This window comes from Panthera uncia (assembly GCF_023721935.1).
Source record: "Panthera uncia isolate 11264 chromosome C1 unlocalized genomic scaffold, Puncia_PCG_1.0 HiC_scaffold_4, whole genome shotgun sequence".
NCBI classification, from domain to species: Eukaryota; Metazoa; Chordata; class Mammalia; order Carnivora; family Felidae; genus Panthera; species Panthera uncia.
The window spans coordinates 75,103,614-75,126,680 of NW_026057585.1; the positions used below are offsets into that span (position 1 = coordinate 75,103,614).

At 45.0% G+C, this 23,067-nt stretch overlaps 1 protein-coding gene across 1 annotated transcript in view; it reads left to right on the forward strand.

Moving 5' to 3' along the window:
- Window positions 1–5,892: 5,892 nt before the first annotated feature.
- RHBDL2 (rhomboid like 2) overlaps window positions 5,893–23,067 on the forward strand; it is a 52,908-nt gene continuing 35,733 nt past the window's right edge. Inside the window, exons 1-2 of the mRNA XM_049617447.1 lie at window positions 5,893–6,210; window positions 10,139–10,232. The gene's annotated coding sequence lies outside the window, so the exon portion shown is untranslated. The remainder of the gene's footprint in view (window positions 6,211–10,138; window positions 10,233–23,067) is intronic.

The window sequence follows — 23,067 nt, forward strand, 5'->3', positions numbered from 1 at the left end:
AGGGCTTTTGAGCAAGATTTTCAGTTTAAGGAACACCCTCTGCGCTGACAGAGTATGGTGATAAGTGATAGAATGGATGCCTTGGTGCTATCAGATATCTTGTATTAGGGCATTCCAGATACAGACAAACACATATATGATATTTTTTAATGTTTATTTATTCTTGAGAGAGAGATAAAGAGAGAGAGAGTGTGTGAGCAGGGGAAGGGCAGAGAGAGAGGGAGACACAGAATCCGAAGCAGGCTCTAGGCTCCGAGCTGTCAGCACAAAGCCCACCCAACATGGGGCTTGAACTCAAGAACTGTGAGATCATGACCTGAGCTGAAGTTGGACGCTTAAGCGACCGAGCCACCCAGAGGCCCCTGTGATAATTTTTAAATTGAAGTATAGTTGACACACACAATGTTACACTAGTTATATAGTGATTGGATAAGTCTATTCTATGCTAGGTCTATTCCTTATGTTAATGCTCATCACAAGTATAGTTACCTTCTGTTGCTATACAACCCTATTACAATACCATTGACTATATTCTTTATACTATACTAGGTTTTTCTTTTATAAGATCCTAATAACAAAGTTTTCCTATATACGTCTCTAGGTATCCATCTATCTATCAATCATACATTTGGAATTATAGTAGATTCTTGGTAAATCAAAACTCTTCAATTTATAGTAGCCCTCTTTATCTCTGATAATTTTGTTAACTTAAATTCTATTTTGTGTGACATTAACATAACTATATGAACTTTCTTTTGGTTAGTTTGACCATATGCTTTTAGATGCTTTAAAAAAATCTTTTGTATACTTAATTTAAAAAAAGTTTTTTAATGTTTATTTACTTTTGAGACAGAGAGAGACAGATTATGAGTAGGGAAGGGACAGAGAGAGAGGGAGACACAGAATCTGAAGCAGGCTCCAGGCTCTGAGATGTCAGCACAGAGCCTGATGCGGGGCTCGAACTCATCAACTGTGAGATCGTGACCCGAGCCGAAGTCAGACGCTCAACTGACTGAGCCACCCAGGCACCCTTCTTTTGTATACTTTAAACTTAGATAATGTTATGTGTCAATTATATTTCTTAAAAAAATTTTTTAATGGTTATTTATTTCTGAGAGAGAGAGAGAAAGAGAGAGAGAGAGAGAGAGACAGAGCATGAACAGGGGAGGGGCAGAGACAGAGGGAGACACAGAATCTGAAGCAGGCTCCAGGCTCTGAGCTGTCAGCACAGAGCCCAAGGTGGGGCTCGAACTCGAACTGGGAGATCATGACCTGAGCCAAACCTAGACGTCCAACCGACTGAGTCAGCCAGGTACCTCTATATTTCAATAATAAAAACCCCCAATTTTCCCCAGTTTCTTAATTTGGGGGTGTGTGTCTTCTTTAAATAGATTAGTTCATTTAGCCTTGGTTTACTCCTGTTTTCTCCTAGGGATTCCTCAGATAACTGTCAAGGTCAGTTATGCACTAAATAAGATTTTCTTTACATTTTGTCTAGTGTTTTTAGTTCTGATGTACTGAGTTTTCTGCAAAAAAAAATTTTTGTTTTAAGAGAGAGAGAGAGATAGTGGGGGAGAGGGAGCAGAGGGAGAGAGAGAATTTTTTTTTAATGTTTATTCATTTTTGAGAGAGACAGACAGACAGATTGTGAGTAGGGGAGAAGCAGAGAGAGGGAGACAGGCTCCAGGCTCCAGGCTCTGAGCTATCATCACAGAGCCCAACATGGGGTTTGAACTCACACACTGTGAGATCATGACCTAAGCTGAAGTTGGACGCTTAACCACCTGAGCCACCCAGGAGCCCTGAAAAAGAGAATCTTAAGTAGGCTCCACACTCTGTGAGGAGCCCAATGTGAAGCCCGACACAGGGCTTGATTCCCTGACCCTGGGATCATGACCTTAGCTGAAATCAAAAGTAAGACTCTCAAGCGACTGAGCCACCCAGGTGTCCCTCTGTGAATGGCTTATAGGTCTTTGTTTCATAAACAGAATACCTTTTTAAAAATTTATATTTCCTTTAGACATATAAAGCTAACTTAATGGGATATTCATATTTGTAGTTTATCTAACATATTTAGGAGAGAATTCAGCATTTGGGAAACATGCTCCAGGGAATCTGGAAGGACATAATGAGTAACTTTATGCAGCCTAGATTATATTGCTTCCTGTTGAGTGGCCTGATACTCTGGGGCCTTGAACTATCCCACAGACTCTGCACACCTCTAGGGAACCACCTGCAGTTTTACCACCCGCTATGGATCACAATTCAGATGAAGAGCTGGGTGGCCAGAAGCTACAGAGATGTGTCCTGACACCTGCTGGTGGCTGAGGGAGCCTTCACTTGCTACAGGGGGGAACTGTTGATGCTCTTGAGTTCAAAAGTTAAAACAAGCACTTCCTGTTTCATACTTTGGTGTCATTGCATGGATACAAAGTGAAACAGAGTAGGTGACTGCTCTTGAAGAATTCATCATCTCAGGACATGCCCTTTGGCAGGGAGAGAGAAAGACATATACACAGATAATTTAAATACATTGTGGTAGGTGTTACAATGTGTGTAAGATAATAAAAAATATATACTGGTCTCTCCCAAGTTCCTGGCACAAAGCTCCTAAAACCCTTGTAAATTCCTAAGTGATAAGGACACTAGGAATATCTTTTGTTCTATTGAGGCGACTCTGGGTGGGCTCCTGGATGGTTCCTGGATGGGGCTGGCCACCAGAAAGAGCAAGCCTTTTGAAGCTTGGAATTTTCAGCCTTGCCCCTCCCATTTCTGTAGAGAGGGAAGGGAGTTGGAGCTTCCAGGTCGGTGAACCAACCGTGAATTTGGGAGGGTACACACCCCTTCTGTTTCCATGAGGACAGAGCTCCTGTGCTTGGGACTCTCTCAACTCTGGCTTGATGTATCTCTTCATCTGGCTATTCATCTGCATCCTTTATCATATCCTTTCATAAACTGGTAATGGTAAGTATTCCCAGGAGTGACCCACTCTAACAAAACTAATCAAACCAGAGGAGAGGAGTATGGGAACCTCTGATTTGCAGCCAAGTAGAACAGAAGTTGTGGGTGGGGCACCTGGGTGGCTCAGTCGGTTGAGCACTCTTTTTTTTAAAAATTTTTTTTTACGTTTATTTATTTTTGATAGACAGAGAGAGACAGAGCACAAGTGGGGGAGGGGCAGAGAAAGAAGGAGACACAGAATCCAAAGCAGGCTCCAGGCTCTGAGCTGTCAGCACAGAGCCCAATGTGGGGCTTGAACTCACAGACCGTGAGATCGTGACCTGAGCCGAAGTCGGATACTTAACTGACTGAGCCACCCAGTCGCCCCAGTTGAGCACTCTTGATTTCAGCTCAGGTCATGATCCTAGGGTCTTGGGATTGAGCCCCTCTTAGGGCTCCACACTGAGCATGGATCCTACTTAACATTCTCTCCTCCCCCTACACCTTTTTCTCTCTCTCCCTCTGCCCTCTACCCCCCTCCTAAAATTAAATTTAAACAAAAAGTTAAAAAAAGAAGTTGTGGGTAACGTGGGTACTGGTGATGGGCGTCTGAAGTGGACAGTCTTGTGGGACTGAGCCCTTAACCTGTGGGATCTGATGCTATTCCCAGGTAGACAGTGTCAGACACCCAGCTGGTGTCTCAGAGAATTGCTTGGTGGGGGAAGACCACATAGCTGGTGACCAGAAGTGTCAGAAGTGAAGCATCGTGTGTGAGTAGTAAAGGAGACACACAGGAAGGAAAGACTTTTCTCCCCAGATGATATGGTAAGCTCAGAGTGCACGGAGATTAGTTTACCGTGTATCTCCACATGAGGAACTCTCTATAGCTCCCAGATTTACTGCTTTTCATTTTAACTACAAGAGTAGAGTCTTTCTGCCTCCAATGCAAATTTTTAGGAAAGGGAAATGAATTGGCCATCCCCTGATGGTCAAATGTCCTTCTCTGGTCCAATCACTATGACCAATGTTGGTCGCAAAATACATATACGACAGCCAGTCCCAAGGGATGGTGTGGGTAACAGCAGTTCTCAGAGATTTGGTGCTGGGACCCTGGTGGCAGGGTACTTGGCCCTTGTCTTTCTGTACCACTCAAACCTGAATCAATCCTACCACCTTCTTTGCATAAGCAGCTAAGAGCTGCTGGAGGAAAAAGAGCCACACAAACATTTGTAGAAACTTCAAACGGAACTTCCAACTGGGAAAAGGTCCATGATGGTCGTTGGGTGGGGAGGGATGGTGTTAGGTGGGGTAGCATTGAAAAGACTGATTCGGGGGCGCCTGGGTGGCGCAGTCGGTTAAGCGTCCGACTTCAGCCAGGTCACGATCTCGCGGTCCGTGAGTTCGAGCCCCGCGTCAGGCTCTGGGCTGATGGCTCGGAGCCTGGAGCCTGTTTCCGATTCTGTGTCTCCCTCTCTCTCTGCCCCTCCCCCGTTCATGCTCTGTCTCTCTCTGTCCCAAAAAAAATAAATTAAAAAAAAACTTAAAAAAAAAAAAAAAAAAAGACTGATTCGATGGCTCCAAAGGGACATGATCTTGGTGAATTCAACAAGTTCAGGGTCAGGCTCCGAATTTTGCAAGCTTAGAAACATGAGCATAACATCTCCGAATTGAGATTTGTAGGTACTGATTCACATTAACGAGGGTCACAAGCAACTGATATACAAATCCTAAATGAGAATTTATTAATTTACAAAGAATATTTAAGGGCATATCCTTCCCCAGCGCCTAGTACAATTGTTGCAGGATTTTTTACCACAATACCTGAGATTCGTTGTCTCACCACTTGGAAGAATGAAGAGGTGGACCCAAATGAGCAGCAGGCAAGTTTGTTACAATATACGATTAGAAAGAAAGAATAGTAGGAAAGCTCTCTTTACAGAGAGGGGTCACTGGAAAGTGAATGCCTGTGGACTATAGGCAAGGTTCCTCGATTTATAAGGTTCTGGTGCTCCCCCCCCCCCCCCCCTCTCCCCACCTGTTTCTTCTCAGGTTCTATCCTTATTGGCTAGATAGCTTTAGGTGCTGGGTTGTCCATTCCTGATTGGCTGGTTTCCATTGTAGGAGGGGTGGTCTATGGCCATATCGTTCCTTGTGGGTCATGCATTTTATGGCCTACTACTTATTTTTAGTTAGGTCTTTAGTCAAATTCCTGAGGGAAACCTGAGGGGGGAGTAGATGGTGTTTGTTATATTCTTAAGGGGAACCTTAAGCCGGAGGGGGTTTGCTGTAGTCAGAAGCTCCCAGCATTGTTTCAAAGTACGTTTTTCCCACCCAGGGACCTCGGGTCCCAACATTTCCCTCTCTGCCTGTTTTATTCTATCTTTAATATACAATGAGAGTTATTCCCCAAATGCATTGAATGAATAATCAGAAACTCGTAAACCTATTTCACCAGGGGCCAAGATAGAACTAGTTTTTTTTTTTTTTTTTTGTAATTAAAAAAAATGTTTAATTTAATTTTAATTTGATTTTGAGGGAGAGAGAGAGAGAGAGAAGCTGGGGAGGGGCACAGAGAGACGGAGACAGGATCCAAAGCAGGCTCTGCCGTGTCAACGCAGAGCCCGATGCAGGGCTGAACTCAGTGAGATCATGACCTCAGCCCAAGTCTGAAGCTCAACCTAATGAGCCACCCAGGAGCCCCAGAATGCATTTGTCAGACAGAACCCGGGGGGGCTTGTCACTAAATCTCTGCTGAGGGTCATTGAGTCACTGCACTCTGGTGTCCAGTACCAGATCTGGCTTCCGGCCATAGCACAACCAAAGACCACCCTGCTGAGGTCTTCCCCGTGGGGGCCGAGTAGGGAAGGAAACAGATGCAGACCTAGCGCAGGACGGTAGGACTCGGAGGAGGAACGGAGTTCAATGCCAGGGCCACAGAGAAAGAGCAGAGCCTGTCACAGGCTCCCTGGCTCAGTCCCAGGCAGACGGAGGGGAGGACTCATTCATCCAGGGCCAGCCCAGGAGTGAGACTGCAGAGCTGGCTGGCCCGGCCCAGGCCGGGTGTCAAGGCGGGGAGGGGATTTCCTCAGCCTCCCTCCCCCTGGGCTGGGCGGCTGGGAACCTGTTGGGACGATTTTAGTTTGGGGGAGGGACCAAGGAGCTCCTGGCAGGGCGGGAACTTCAGGGCAGGGGAGCCAGCCCCTTGGCCCAGGCGCCCTGGAACGCGGGGGTGCAGCCTGTCCCGGCTGGGACTGCCGTCGGCCTCCCGAGGTAAGCAGCGGGAGCTGGGACGGGTGGAGGGAGGCCCGCGGTGGGGAGGAGGCCGCGGGGCAGGAAGCGCCAGGGGGGTCAAAAAGGCCGGAGGCCGCGGGGCTCTTGGGGGAAGGAGCCGGCGTGGGGTACTCTCTTGGCAACCTCCCTCCGGGAGTATCCTTCTGGATGGCCGCTTGGGATCCTGCAACTTTCATTTTAAAAGTAACATGTTGAGGGGCGCCCAGCTGGCTCAGTCCGGGGAGCATGCGACTCTTGATCTCAGGTCGTGAGTTCGAGCCCCACCTTGGGTGTAGAGATTCCTTAAGTAAATAAATAAGCTTAAAATAAATAAATAAATAAATAAAAGTAGCATGTTGAGTCAGGAGTGGGGGGAGGCTGTGTCTGGCTTCTCCCCCAGGGACACGGTTGGCAGGGACCAGGTCACGCCACTCTCCTTCAAGGTTCTGGTCGATCACTGGCTCTCTCCCTTCTTCATGTTTCCCCCAGGAAGCAACCTCCCTCCCCACGTCTGTCCCCCAACTTTTTTCTCCCTCCAACCAAGCCAGTTGCTAGACCTCCTTCCCCACATTAGAGACCACAGCCATGGGAAACAGCCTCTCCAGCTTCTTCCTGCTAGGCGCCTCCCCAACGTTATTTGTTTCCTCCTTCCTGGTACCGGTATCTGAGGGATTTTGCTCATTCATTTGTTATTATTCATTTGTTTATTCATCACTGTTTGAGCATATACCTGGATTCTGGGGGAGGGGGCACACAATCTCTGGGAATAGGAAAACTGGTATGTATTTCACACGCATTTAATAATTATAAGCTGGTGGGCAGCCTGGCAGAGTGGAAGATTATTTTGGGGTTGCTCAGACACTTGGATTCATATTCAGCTCTCCTGTTCACTTCCTGAGCCCCGGCTTCCTCATCCCTAAAGTGGTGTTGTTATGACGGCAGGAGACAACGCATATCAGGCACCCAGCTGGGTGCCCGGGACGTAGTGGGGGCCTCAATAAACACCTGTGCTCTTTCCTTCTTTGGCTCCCTCCCTGCCCTGCTCCTCCCTACCGCCACCTCCCCTCTCTGTAGGGTTGTAAAGATCTGTGAGACAACCCCTGGCCTTGAAAGCACTTAGGCAGACTTGTAAACCTAGAATGGGTAGCGAAGGGGAAGGTGGAGATGGGAGAGGGAGGCTCAAAAGGGGTGGGGGTGGGACTGGGTAGGGAAGAACTGGACCAGGGCTGGGACTGCAGTGGAGGGAAAAGATGTTCCCAGCAGGCTCTCCTGCAGTTTCTGAATTTGCACTCACATTGAGCAAGTGATGGGAACTACCAATTCCTAAAACCAACTCTGCCTGGCCTCAGGCTAAGGGCTTTTAAATTAAAAAATAAATAAATAAACATTTTTAAAATGTTTATTTATTTTTGAGAGGGAGAGAGAGAGAGTGAGTAGGGGAGGGGCAGAGAGAGATGGAGACAGAATCTGAAGCAGGCTCCAGGCTCTGTGCTGACAGACCAATGCTGCTTGAACCCAGGGACTGTGAGATCATGACCTGGGCTGAGATCTGATGCTCAGTCCACACTGAGCCACCCAGACGCCCCTAAGGGCTTTTAAATGCATTATCTCATTGAATCATAACCCTGTTATGATATTATTATTATCCCCATTTTACAGATGAAGAAATGAAGATACTAACAGGCTAAGGGATTGCCTAAGGTCACATGGCTAGTAACTAATGGATCCAGAATTCAAGACTAGGTCAGACTCTAGACTCCATGCTCTTTGTTCAACTCCTTGTCTTTCAAGTTCCTCTGTATGGGAAAGAACAAAAGGACATGATCATTCTCCCAACTTCCTAGACACCAGTTTCTTAATTCCTGGACATCTCCTGCTCTGGGCTGCTTCGTCCCAGCGGGGAGGAGCACACCTCTTCCTGATTCATGAATTCATTCACTTATTCATCCATCATTCAGTCAAGTGCTCTATTGGTCAAGAGGGCAGGGACCATGTCTGTTTGTTCACAGTTGTGTAACCAGCACTTTGTATATCCCTAATACAGAAGTGTTTGGGGTTGCCTGGGTGGCTCAGTCGGTTAAGCCTCCTACTTCAGTTCAGGTCATGATCTGACAGCGCAAAGCTTGCTTGGGATATTCTCTTTCTTTCTGCCCCTGACCTGCTTGCTCTCTCTCTCTCTCTCTCTCTCAAAATAAATAAATATACTTTTTAAAAAATAAAAAAAAAAAAAGAAATATTGCATGACTCCTTTGTGGCTAAATGGCTCCAAGAAACATTTCTTGATACATTCTGTGGGCTCCCTGATAGGGATTCAAAGATGAATAAAACTGAAGTCTTATCCTCAAGGCACTCACAGCCTTGTGGAGGAGATGGTGATAACACAAAGAAGACATGGTGCCCTAGACAGGAGCAGAGCCTGGAGAGGGAACTATGAGGGGCATTTAATCCTACCATGTTGGCTTTGTTCTCTACTGTATCCAGGGCCTAGCCAATGGCAGGCTCATGGTCGATGTTCAGTAAGGCTTTGCAGAGGAGGTGTTTAGGACAGGGTCTTGAAGGGGTTGTTAGAACTTCACCAGGTGAACAAATTGGGGAGGGAAGATTCTGGCAGAGAGAGATGCTCATGAAAAGGCTTAGTGCAGGGTGGGATCTGGGATCACTAGGGACTCAGTATGGCTGAAGCGGAGAGTGTATATGGAAGAATGGCAAGAAATGAGGATGGATAAATAGGCAGGGCTCAGGTCATGAGCCTTGTCGAGGACACTAGATTTTATCCCAAGGGTATTGGGTAACTATTGAAGGGATTTAGCAAAAGGAGGACACCATCTGATTTGTATTTCAGAAGTGTGGCTGATGCATGGGGGTCACGGAAATGGCACCAAGATCTCTAGGCCTAACAGAGTTCCTACCTGTCTGAGCAAATGAACCTTTCTTTTTAGGATCTGGGTTAGGACTTCCTTTTTTGGCCTTCATAATGGTTCATGAAGGGCCTCCTAACTTGCCTTATGTCCTGATCTACTGGTGCTTTGTCCTCAGCTGTTTGCTGGGTTACAGCCAATCCATTCTTTTTTTTTTTTTTTTTTAAGTTTATTTTTTTTTTTTGGGAGAGGGAGACGGGGGGGGGGGGGAGAAAGAGAGAGAATGAATGGGGGAGGGGCAGCGAGAGAGAGACAGAGAGAGAATCCCAAGGAGGCTCTGCACTGTCAGCGCAGAGCCTGATGCGGGGCTCGAACATATGAACCGTGAGATCATGACCTGAGCCAAATTCAAGAGATGCTTAACTAACTGAGCCACCCAGGTGTCCCTGATCTATTCTTTCTAATAAAATTATTGAAATATACAAATGATTTACATTTGCATAATTGGGAGCAAATTTTGGGGTATACTGCTTGCTAATTTGTGCTTTCTTACGTAAAGGAGAGAGAAGGAATTGTAGGTGGGACACCAGGAATTATATTAGGCTCTGAATATGCCCTGGAGTTTGTGTTAAATATGGAACTGGGGGTACGTGGGCATGGATAGCTTTCAGAGAATCAGTTTCCAGACCTTCAGATTCTATAGGTATTTCCTAACAGCAATCTGCTTGACTGGATTCTTTTAGGTTATCCTTGTGAACTCTCTTCCTCCCTTCCTTCCTTCCTTCCTTCCTTCCTTCCTTCCTTCCCTGCTTCTTCCCTTCCTTCCCTTCCTTTCCCTTCTGGCTTCCCTTCCCTTCCCTTCCCTTCCCTTCCCTTCCCTTCCCTTCCCTTCCCTTCTTTCCCTTCCTTTCCCTTCTGGCTTCCCTTCCTTTCCCTTCCCTTCCCTTCCCTTCCCGCTTCATGTCCAATGTGGGGCTTAGACTCAAGACCCTGATATTGAGAGTCACATGCTCTACCAGCTGAGCCAGCCAGGAGACCCTAACTCTGCTTTTGTTGTTTCCCTTCTCTAGCTTTACTAGATTTGTCCTGAATCATTCTATGGTGCATTGCTTGGGGATTTAAAAACCAGGACAATTGGAGAATGCTTTGTTCCTGAGAGATTAGGTAAGATAAACTGAAGGGGTGGTGCCTTACTACAGACTCTTAGAATTTACTTTTCATTTGTTTTATTATTATTTTTTAAGTAAGCTCTACACCAACTTGGGGCTTGAACTCACAACCCCTGAGATTGAGAGCTGTGTGCTTTACTGACTGAGCCAGCCAGGCACCACAGCAACCACAGATTTAATAAGTCACCCAAGGTCACAGAGCTATTAAGTGGCAGAATCAGAACTTGAACTCCAGAACCTCCCCTCTAGAATTTGTGCTTTTACCCATTATGCTACTCTACTTTAAATGTATGTGCCTTAGCTCTTTTTCTATTGTATCATAGAGTTAATTGGGACCTGAGTTAATTGTCATGGGGATATAGATAAACTCATTTGTAGAAATTTTAAAAATGAAGGTGGATTTTCTTACAGGTAGAGAATTATTCTGGTTTGGCAGATTGGTTTGACAGTAAGGCCTGACTTTAACAACTGGATTACATGGCAGACATTTTTCATAAATTGAATCAGCTAAATCTATAGCTTCAAGGTTTAGATGCATGTTTCTAATAAGACTATGCCAGAAAATTCTCTTTTGGTATTTTTAAAAGATTTTATTTTTAAGTAATCTCTACACCCAACGTGGGGCTCGAACTCACAACCCCAAGATCAAGAGTTAACTTACTCTACCAACTGAGCCAGCCAGGCACTCCCCAGAAAATTCTATCTTGGAAACTATTTTAACTTGTGAAAAATAATTTTAGTCATTATCATAAAAATGTGTGAAAGGGTCATAGCTTTTTCAAAATCTGATGGGGGGGGGCACCTGGGTGGCTCAGTCAGTTGAACCTCTCCCTTCGGCTCAGGTCACATCTCATGGTTTGTGAGCCTGAGCCCCGCATCAGGCTCTCTGCTGTCTGCCCAGAACCTGCTTCAGATCCTCTGTTTCCCTCTCTCCCTGCCCCTCTCCCGCTCACGCATACTCACTCATTCTCTCTCTCTCTCTCTCAAAACTAAATAAACATAAAAAAAAAATCTAATGGGGATTCGTGAGCAAAACAATGTGAAGACTTCTGGCATATGGTATACATTACACATCACTGGCCATGTGCATCATGGTGGTGATGAGGTTCGTGGTCAGGACTCAGGAGCTGAAGTGGCTTGTCCGCAAGTAAGCGGAGGCAGAAGTGAAGCAAGATCAGGGTTTTCTGATTGCTGTGATTTCTATTACTCCATACTTCCTTCCTTCTCCATTTCTCGATGGCTTATTTAGCAAACTTTTACTGAGCACCTACAGTTGGAGTAAAAAATACACATTTTCTATTTTTTCTGCAGTTCATATTCGAGTAGAAAAGACAGACAATGAATAAACACATCAGATATTTTTAGATGGTGACAAGTGCTGGGAGCAAATAAGCTGAGGAATGTGATAGAATATCTGGGGTGAGCAGAGGGGTGGGTCAAGGAAGACTTCCTAGGGAGGTGCTCTTTGTTATGAAGGAGGTAGCCTTGTGTATATACATTAGGGTGTGTGGGAGGGGTGAAGGGGTGAGGGAGAAAGGTTTAGGTCAAGGGAACGGCAAGTGCAAAGACCCTGAGGCAGGAGAAAACTTGGGGTGTTCCCGGGATAGAAAGAAGAACTTGTGGAAAACATTATGGAATTTCCTAAAAAAAATTAAAAATTGAAATGGCATGTGATCCAGTAATTCTTATTCTGGGTATTTACCTGAAGAAAATGAAAACACTAATTCATTTTTTTTTTAATGTTTATTTTTTTAATTTTGAGACAGAGAGGAGCAGAGAGAGAGAGAGAGAGAAAAAGAGAGAGAGAGGGAGAGAGAGAATCCCAAGCAGGCCCCAAGCTGTTGGGGTAGAGCCTGACACAGGGCTTGAACTCATGAGCCATGAGATCATGACCTGAGGCGAAATCAAGAGTCGGATGCTTAAGTGAAGCGACTGAACCACCCAGGCACCCTGAAAACACTCATTCAAAAAGATGCCCGCACCCCTATGTTTATTGTAGCATTATTTACAATAGCCATGATAGGGAAGTAACCTCAGGGTCCACCAGTAGATGAATGGGTAAAGGAGATGTGATATATACAATGGAATGCTATTCAGCCATAAAAAAGAGTGAAATCTTGCCGTTCGTAACAACGTGGATGGACCTAGAGCGTATTATGCTAAGTGAAATAAATCAGACAGAAAGACAACTACTTTACTTATTTGTGAAATCCAAAAAACAAAGCAAATGGATAAACAGAGAATAAGCTGGTGGTTGCCAAAAGCAGGTGGAGGTGGGATAGGTGAAATAAGTGGAGGGGATTAAGGGGTACAAATTTCAACTTATGAAATAAGTCATGGGGATGAAAAGTACAGCATAGGAATATAGTCAATAGTACTACAGTAATGTTATATGGTGACAGGTGGTAACTACACTTATTGTGGTGAGCATTTTGTAATGTATATAATTGTTGAATCATTATTTTGTATGCCTGAAACTAATAATACTTCAATAAAAATATTTCATTTTTTTTCTTTAAAAAAAATTTTTTTTTAATGTTTATTTATTTTTGACAGAGACAGAGACAGAATGCGAGGGGGTTAGGGGCAGAGAGAGAGGGAGACACAGAAGCAGAAGCAGGCTCCAGGCTCTGAGCTGTCAGCACAGAGCCCGATGCGGGGCTCGAACTCACGAGCTGTGAGATCATGACCTGAGCTGAAGTCGGATGCTCAACAGACTGAGCCACCCAGGCGCCCCCAAAATAATATTCCAATAAAAATACATATATATAAAAGGGAAACAGTGTATAAAAGAAAAAATAGAGGTTGGGGGAGAGTGGTAAAATTCTACAAAGAAGGCAGAAGTTAGGTTGTGCAGGACCTTACCAGCCTTGATAAGGATCTTGTATTTATCTGGAAGACAGTGGGAAACCATTGAGAGGTGTTTTCTTAATGTTTATTTATTTTGAGAGAGTGAGAGTGTGAGAGTGCGAGGGGGGGAGGGGCAGAGAGAGAGGGAGAGAAAATCCCAAGCAGGCTCCGCGCTGCAGCCCAACTTGGGGCTTGATCCCACGAACTGCAAGATCAAGCCCTGAGCCGCAATTAAGAGTTGGTCGCTCAATCATCTGAGCCACCCAAGTGCTCCCCTTTAAGAGGTTTTAAGGAGAGAGTTGCTATATTCTGCTAGACTCTGATTTATAGTCGTGTTTGTTTTGGAGGGCGGGGGCAGGAGTGGAAACTGAGATGGAGACTATTTCAGGTAAGACATCAGCAGTCTACTCTCTGGAGGGATACCAAGATGGACAATGCTAATGGGAAGGCGGAATGGTATGGGACGCCATTCTGTCTTCTAGTTCTGGTGACGTATGTTGGTAACTATTGCTGTGTTAACAAATCACCCCAAAATGTGGTGGCTTAAAACAATCATTTTATTTTGTCATGATTTTGTGGGTCTGGAATTTGGGCGGGGTCCAGCTGAGCCATTCTTCTGCCCTCTATGGTATTGGCTGGCGTCACTGACTTGGCTATATTCAGTTGGTGGATGAGCTGGGCTATAAGGTCTAAGAAGGCTTCACTCACTCATAGGTCTGGCACCTTGGTGCTCTTCTACATGGTCTCTCTCTCCATATGAGTAGCTTGGACTTCCTCATAACATAGTGGCTTCAGGGTATCAGCCTTATTATTATTAGTTTTTACTAAAAAAAAAAATGTTTACTCATTTTTGAGAGAGAGAGAGAGAGCGTAAGCTGGGGAGGAGCAGAGAGAGAAGGAGACAGCGGATCCAAAGCAGGCTCTGTGTTGACAGCAGAGAGCCCGCTGGTGCGGGGCTCAGACTCATGAACTGAGAGATCATGGCCTGAGCGGAAGTTGGGTGTTTAATTGACTGGGCCACCCCACGTGCTCCTTTAGCTTCTGTTATTATTATTTATTTGTTTTTTAAAAGTAAGCTCTATGCCCAACATGGGGCTTAAACTCAGGACCCTGAGGTCAAGAGCTGCATGCTTTACAGCCAAGTGCCCCAGTAGCCAACTTTCTTATATGGAATCAGGTTTCCAAGAGGAACAAGAGTGGGGGCTGCAGGCTTAAGGCTTGGCCTTGGGAGGTGCTACTTCTACCTTGTATTATTGGTCAAAGCCTGTCACAGGGCTAGCCCAGATTCAAGGACGGGAGAAACAAATCCCACTCTATCTATCTATCTATCTATCTATCTCTATATCTGTGTATCACACTAGGTTTCTGTGAACAGATTAACTGTAATCACCCTGCTGGTGCTGACTCACTTTATAAATCTAAATCACAGTATACTGTGTTGGAACAATGTGTAGAATTTTATTCCTTTCTGGATGGGGAGGGCCTGGAAACAGGAGGTATTTTGTTTTGTTTTGTTTTGTTTTGTTTTTTTCTTTGTGTTTCCAGAGCCCAACATTACAGAAGGCATTCAGGGAATGCTTGTCCAGTGAATGCATACATCATGTAATAATTCATTGGTCATTAAACCACGGTGTACAGAAGAATCCTCTGGGGAGCTGTCAAAAAGGCATGCCAATTCCTGGGCAAGACCCCAGCCCAGACCCTCTGAATCCAAATCTCTAGGGTATGAGCTTTCAGTCTGGGTTGCACATTAAAATATACAGTATCCAGGCCCTAGCTCCAGAGGCTCTGATGCCATTGTTCTGGGGTGAGCCCAAACATCAATATTTTTTTATAATCTTCTCAGATAATTCTGATGTGTGGCCAAGGTTAAGAACCACTGCCATAGGATTAGAACCAGCCACTTTTACCTGACCTCCCCAGATGATTCTGATGTAGGTGATCTATGACAGGTGACTGTCCTGTTTGCCCAGCACTGTCCTGATTTTAGCGTCCCAAGTTCTACATCCCAAGAAATCCCTAGTCCCGTGCACACTAGCACAGTTGGTCATTATCAAAAGACCACTGTTCAAGAAACATTGCCAATGAGGTACTAAAAGACCTTTTGTTTTTTTTTTTAATTTTTTTTTCAATGTTTTTTATTTATTTTTGGGACAGAGAGAGACAGAGCATGAACGGGGGAGGGGCAGAGAGAGAGGGAGACACAGAATCGGAAACAGGCTCCAGGCTCTGAGCCATCAGCCCAGAGCCTGACGCGGGGCTCGAACTCACGGACCGCGAGATCGTGACCTGGCTGAAGTCGGAGGCTTAACCGACTGCGCCACCCAGGCGCCCCTGACCTTTTGAAAAGTACCTACAAATATCTACTGAAAGCAATGATTCTGCCTCCTTACTTAAGGCACTAACGTAGTAGTATCATAATGCTATCAAACAGAGTCCTCTCCTTGAATTAAGGAAGAGGTGGCTCAGGGTCAGTGTCTCTCTTGAGCCCTGCACTCTGGTATGTTAGGTCTGTTAACGTAGATAAATAGGGTGTCCATCCCTGGGAATTCTTCCATATTCCCTAGTGTACACGAGGCAGTTTTTTGTTTTTTTTTTTACAAGTATCATTATCATCCTTTAGTTTTTTTTTTTATTTCAAATCTATTGTTTATTTATTTATTTTTTCAATATGTGAAATTTATTGTCAAATTGGTTTCACGAGGCAGCTTTGAAAGCCTGACCACAATCAACAAGGATGATGTGTTGAGGACAGTATGAGGTACAGGATGAGGTTCTTGTGTCTCTACACCAGTGTGTATTATTGTTACTATTACTTATATTACAATAAGGTACAAATATATATGTCATATCTTAGATAGCTCTGGGGAAAGTAGTATAGTATAGTGGAGAGCTCAGGATTGCCTCAGAAAAATGGCCTTATGTCCCAGCTTTCGTGTGACTGGGTAGGTATCTGATCACAGTTGCCTCTTTTGTTTTCATTGCTCGTCTGTAAAATGGGAATAATAATGATGTCATCTTCACAGGGCAGCTAGGAGGATCCACTGAAATGGTATAAGTGAAAGTGGTTCTGTAGACTAGGAAGGGGGGGATATTACAATTGCTGTTAATGGGAGAGACACAAAAAGACATTTTCCTATTGAGAGGCCTTGCCCATGACAAAGGCCCCGGTTCCCCACCCCGAATCACAGCCACGGTTGTGTGGGATTCCAAGGGAGAAGCTTTTAACACATAGTGGGTGTGCAGAGACCTCGGGAGGCAGAGTGTCTCTGCCTTAGTTACCCTCAAAGTTGAGTGCAAGTTTGCTTTGCTTTAGGAATAAGAAAAACTTCTGGAAAAGGGGGTTTGTGAAAGCATTTTTTGTTTTTAAATCTTTTGCTTATTTGTTCCGAGTGTATCCTCAGAGATGGAGCAAAAAGAAAACAACCACAGCCACAAACCCATAATATTGAAAGGCTGGTTCTTAATTTCTGTAGCTAAAAAAGCGCTCTTTCAGGCTAAACCACAGAGATTGCTGCAGGCCCCTGGAACTGGGCATAATGATGGTTTGCAGTGTGATGAAGGAGGCTGTTAATCTCTGTGGCCCAGAAGCCCAATCTGTGGCCTCTCCAATTACCCAGGTTGCCTAGCAACGCCACCAAAAGCCTCCCCGCCAGGTCCGGCTGGGCAAAAATTGGGTACACCCAGCACAGCCTGCCGCCCAGCCTCCTGGGCTCCCAGGCCACATCAAGGCAGGACTCAGCCTTGGCAAGGGCCGGCCTGGTACCAATGAATGGGTGGGGCCAGCTGTTTAAAGAAACAATTCAGATATTTAGAACCTACTCATTTGAATGCAACTAGCAAAACAGCACAAACTAATGATCGAAAGTCTCTTTCTGCCAAAAAGGAGTTGTTCTAAGGCGCGTGGCTGTGCCTGTGCTCTCCTGGGTGAGATGAAGAAGGGAAGGTGAGCCTGACTTAGTCCTCTAGGTTTTCAGAGAGGCAAATCCCTTTCCTTTCCTGGGTGCCTATTTCCATCTTGACTCCCTGTGGCAGCAGTGGGAATGGTGGGGATTCCCAGCCCCATCCTCTGGGCTGATGGCCTGCCACTTGGAAACCCCCAGGCTCTGGTGTGGATCTGTTTGGGGAGCTGGGGGAAGAAGAGGGAGATTAGGGTAGAGGGAAGGACGGGATGAACATAATCAACATAAAGATGTACGCTTCTTTAACACTTGGTGCACAGAAATCACAGGGCCGAGGAGCACACAGGGTCTGTGGGTCAGACACCCTGGGTTCCTCTCCCAGCTCTCCCCTCACTGGCTGTGTTACCTTGATCAAGTTACTTTGGAGTCTGAGTTTCCTTATCTATAAAATGGGGGTGTTATTATCCTGTTTTATTAAAAACAATTTTTTTTGTTATTATCCTATTTTATAAGGTCGTGAAAATTAATGAAGAGAATGCTCATTGAGTGCTTAGCATAGAATCTGGCAGGCAGTAAAGTGCCCACTCTTATGGCAACTCTTATTTCATTTGCTTCTTACAATGATTCTGTGAGATACTAAGGAGAGAAAGGGGGTCTGTTTGACAGCTGAGGACACTGAGGCACAGAGAAATGAAGGACTATGCTGGGAGCAGAACTCGGATCTTCACAGTGCCCAGCAAAAAGTCAGCTGACGAGTCCTTTTGTAGCCATGAGGGTGTGGTGGCTCTGTGGGTCTCCTCTGACAGGTCAGCGATGGGAATGATAATAGGATGGAATGTAGAGGAAAAGGGTAGTGGAAGGTGCTTTTCAACAAAAAGTGATGTAAGAGTTTTGGTTAATGTGGTCTGGATAGATTCCCCTCTCCTTCCTTCCAGTATCCGTTTTTTGTTTGTTTGTTTTCAATGTTTATTTATTTTTGAGAGAGAGCAAGCAGGGGAGGGACAGAGAGAGAGAGGGAGACAGAGGATCTGAAGCAGGCTCTGTGCTGTCAGCGCAGAGCCTGATGCAGAGTTTGAACTCAGGTGAGATCATGACCTGAGCTGAAGTTGGGCGCTTAACTGACTGAGCTGCCCAGGCTCCCCTCCTTCCAGTATTCTTTCAAATAAACTTTTTATTTTGGAATAATTTTAGATTTACAGAAAAGTTGCAGAGAGTTTGTTTACCCTTTACACAGGTGTAAGTATTTTCCAAACTCCTCCTGTGTGCCAGGAACTCTCTGTTGGATGATCACAGAGTTTGTCAGAGGACTGGACCCTGGAGTCTTTACTTTGTGGTCTCAAAGGTGCTGCTGTCTCTACGTCACTTGTCAGAGATCTGCTAAATCTACCCAATTAGTGTTTTCAGGAGTGGGGCTCAGGAAGCTGTATGGAAACTGATGTTGAAAAACAAATGCTCAAGGAGATTCTAAGGCATAGCCAGTTTAGAGAACTACTGGTCTGGGGGGCAGACTGTCCAATTCACTGTGCACATGAGAGAGAGCCATGGTTCAGAGCATGGAAGGGACAGGCTCCAGCTCACACAGCCAGGAAGTGGCAGAGTCTAGACCAAAGAACAGGTTTCCTGGTTCTGTGCTCTCCTTGCACTGTGTCTCCCTCACACAGAACAAGAAATGAGTTTAACTTATAACAGGAAGACCGCAGGTAGAAGAGTTTCTTGGCTATTCAGGTGTTATTAGGTTCTTGGTTGCAAGGGCAGAGAGTGATTCAGGTTGATTACATCAGTAAATAAATTTTATTGAAAGCACATTGGGTGGGAAAATAAAAACTATTTCTCGACTCCTATTCACACTTCTGACACCAAATATGTGGGTTTTTCACACCAAGCAATTCTGCCACTAACTTCCCCACTGGCTAAGGGCTCAGTTTCATATGACTGCTCCCCACTTCAAACCCCAGTTGCAAGTCTGGACTTCCAGTACTTTTGATCAACTGGCTGTAATTTGGGGTTTCTGTGACCCTTCCCCCCGCCCCACTTCCTTGGGCTTAATAATTTGCTAGAACAGCTCACAGAACTTAGGAGAGGGCTTTACTTATTAGTACTGGCTTATCATAAAGGATACAAGTCAAGAGCAACCAAATGAAAGAGATGCATAGAGCAGGGTATACAGGAAAGGATGTAGAACTTCCATGCCCTCTCTGGGTGTTTTGTTCTCCCAGTGCCTCACTGTGGTTACCAACCTGGAAGCTCTATGAACCTTTTGCTTAGAGTTTTTATGGAGGTTCCATTACATAGGCATGACTGGTTATTGATTGTTGGTGATGAAGCTCCATCTCTAGCCCTTCTTCCATTCCCAGAGGTGGGCCTGCAAGTTCCAACCCTCTAACCTCTAATCCCGTGGTCATTTCCTTAGGCAACCAGCCCTATCCTCCAAGAGTCACTTCATTAGCATAAACTCAGGTGTGGTTGAAAGGGGCTTATTATGAATAATAGAAGATGCTCCTCCCACCCCTGTCACTCAGGAAATTCCAGAGGTTTTAGGAGCTCTGTGCCAGGAACTGGGTGGGAAAATATTTGTTTTTTAGTATTTCACAGTATCACAGGTAGGTTACAAAATCACTGGAAGGCTGCAGAAACCAGGTTTGGGAAATAAGCCGAGACAAAGGGAGACCTAAGAGTTGTCCTAAGGCGGGTGGCTGTGCCTGTGCTCTCCTGGGTGAGATGAAGAAGGGAAGGTGAGCCTGACTTAGTCCTCTGGGTTTTCAGAGAGGCAAATCCCTTTCCTTTCCTGGGTGCCTATTTCCATCTTGACTCCCTGTGGCAGAGAACTACACCAAAATCATCACAGAGCCAGGTAGGTGAAAATGGCCCTATTGCTTCTGCAGCTCCATGTTCATTGCTGCAGCCTGTATCCAAGATACAGCTGGCCTTGGATGCTGGATGTCAAACTGACCCAATGGCGAGGCTGGACAGTGGGCACTGTTGCCACTGCTTTATCGTCACCACTGGAAAGAACTTAACCAGTCTTGAAGCTCCAGCCTCAAAAATCCTAAGCAAATGCAGCTAATGGGTCAAGCCCAAGTTACATACCTGAACCCCAGTTGCCTAGGGACCTGGAACAGTTAGGATTGGGAATTTTTACCTTCTGTAGTGGGAAGTGGTCCCTGCTGCCCAGCGGGATTCATGAGATTGGGAATTCTCCAAGAACCCTGACAAATGACCATTATATAAGCATTATCAAAAGAATGTACTGGGAGTCCCTGACATGTGCAGATTCAACACTTAACAGTTTTCGTATTTCATTAGCTACCCTCAAAGGCCCGTTGTGAATGAATGTGAACTGAATGATTTTGCTAGTCATTTAGTTAGTGAGCCAGGCCCATCATTCCACTTTGACATCTCACATGACTTCACTCTTCTCTACTAGTTACAGCCTTTATGTAACCTGCATGTAGTGACTAAAGTCTTTGTTTCTTGTTGGAGTAGAAAAGACTCCTAAAAATAAATCACTTGGTAGTGCCGGAAATAGAAATGAGAAGAAAGTGAAGAGGTTTGAGAAAGTGACTTTTATTTTTTATGTTTTGCCACAGGTAGAAGTCTTGGGTACATTGGCATGGAATGTCAGGTTCAGTGGTGTCTAGGATCCCTGACACCAAGAGATGTATGATGTGCGTAACATAGATACAAGGAAAAGTGCTTTGGCAAGTTGTTTTAATGAGTGCTTCAGCCGGTGAAGAAACTGGTCTTCAAGAGAGAGGTTAAAGTTTACATAAAGACGAAAGAGGCATAATTAATGAACCAAGGTTCTATTTTCTTTTCTTCTTTGGGACCTTGGGTGCAGAGTGTTGAACATAGTTAATTGATATTTCTCACATAACAAACTTTATAAATAACCTTACACCTGCAATTATAGAATTATTTAGGGTCTGAAATGCAATCGCTTAGAATTTTCTGGCCATAATTTTAACACAATTTTGGGAGATACTATATGGTTTACTAAGGCTCTTGAAAGGTCTTTAAAAAAATTTTTTTTAATGTTTATTCATTTTTTGAGAGACAGAGACAGAGTGTGAACGGGAGAGGGGCAGAGAGGGAGGGAGACACAGAATCTGAAGCAGGCTCCAGGCTTCGAGCTGTCAGCACAGAGCCTGATGCGGGGCTCGAACTCGTGAACGGCAAGATCATGACCTGAGCCAAAGTCAGACACCTAACCCACTGAGCCACCCAGGTACCCCAGCTCTTGAAAGGTCTTTGGAAAAATCTCTTGCCATTGTCAAGGGTCTCCTGTGTAAATCTCCTTATGGAAATCTCTCTCTACGTTAAAAAAAATTTTTTTTCATGTTTATTTATTTTTGAGAGAAAAGAGAGACAGAGCGTGAGTGGGGGAGGGGCAGAGAGCTGGAGACACAGAATCTGAAGCAGGCTTCAGGCTCTGAGCTGTCAGCACAGAGCCTGATGTGAGGCTCAAACTCACAAACCGCTAGATCATGCTAGATCATGACCTGAGCCAAAGTTGGACGCTTAATCCACCGAGCCACCCAGGCGCCCTCTACTTTTTTTTTTTTTTTTAAGGCAGAAGAGTGTTCTGGGTAAATGAGCATTGCCCCACCCTTTCCAATCCTTGGCCAACACAATGGCTCCATGATTCATATCATGAGCAATGCTTATTCCACACAAAGACAGGATGTAAGGAAGTTCTTTCCAGTTTTCCTCTAATTTCTTTTTTAAGTTTATTTATTTATTTATTTTGAGAGAATGAGAGAGAGGCGGGGGGAGGGGAGGGGCAGGGCAGAGAGGGAGGGAGAGAGAGAGAGAATCCCAAGTAGGCTCTGCACTGACAGTGTGAAGTCCGATGCAGGGCTCAAACTCAAACTGTGAGATCATGACCTGAGCGGAAACCAAGAGTCAGATGCTTAGCCCTTTGAGCCTCCCCACTTTTCCTTTCCTTGAGAATCCTTGCTGGGGTACCTGGCTGGCTCAGTTGGTAGAGCAGTTGACTCTTGATCTCAGGGTTGTGAGTTTGAGGGCCACATGGGGCATGGAGCCAACTTTAAAAAAAGGAATACTTGGCAACCATGAAGAGAGTCTTTGATGCACAGGGGGAATATCTTCATTTTGACTTGAAGAACATGAGTCTTTTCTACTCCTCCAGCATTCTTTTTAACAGTCCACCTTCGTTGTTCCATACTGGTAGGATGAGGACTTTTCACAGCAGCGCCACCTGATTTTGATCTGGGTGGGGGGGTGGGGCAGAGAAGGAGAGAGAGAGAGAGATTTTAACAGAGTTGACAGCCACCTGCTAAAGATAAAAGGAAGGAGGTGAGGCACAACATCAAGCCAACATTAAAGAAAGCTCAAGACACCTGGATGATTTTTGCTTAGTAAGAAACACAATCAGTGCAGTAAATAAGGCCTCTCAATATATCACACTGTGATGAGAGTGACAAAGTGAATAATTTGATAGCTGCAGATGCATTTATATCTCTTTAAGACTATGATGTGTTGTATTCATTGCTGACTTGTTTTGAGACTCCTGCTTTATTTAATTGGGCCTCCAAAAATTCCGGTAATCTAAAGTATGCTTCCAGAGACCCTACCCCAACTTTGACCTGTAGAGCCCATGGAATATCCAGGCCACGCCCACGTAGGGACAAAATTAACGCCATAACCTTAGATTAGCCTAGGGAGGAAAACATTGGACCCGGGAGCAAATGTGCTGGTGAGCAGATTTCAGCACAGTGTAAGGAAGAACTAACTACCTAAGGATTGGAACAGGAAGGAAATGCAACAACCCAACTGAAGTACATTCTAGTTCTTTGTGATTTTTCACTGCTGTAAATTGTTCTGCACTGAACATCTTTGAAATATAGCTTTGTATACTTGCTCAGATACATTTGCAGGATAGATTTCTAGGAGGAGGGTGGTTCTGTTGAAAGTTATATGCTTTTCTATTTTGGGCAATTACTGCCCAGTTGCCTTCCCAAAAGGCTGCACCTGTTTCCCACAGCCCCAAAAGTATGGATAGTCTTTTCATTGTTTGATTACTAATGTTTCCAGGGTGGTGAGCTGTGCTCAGAAATT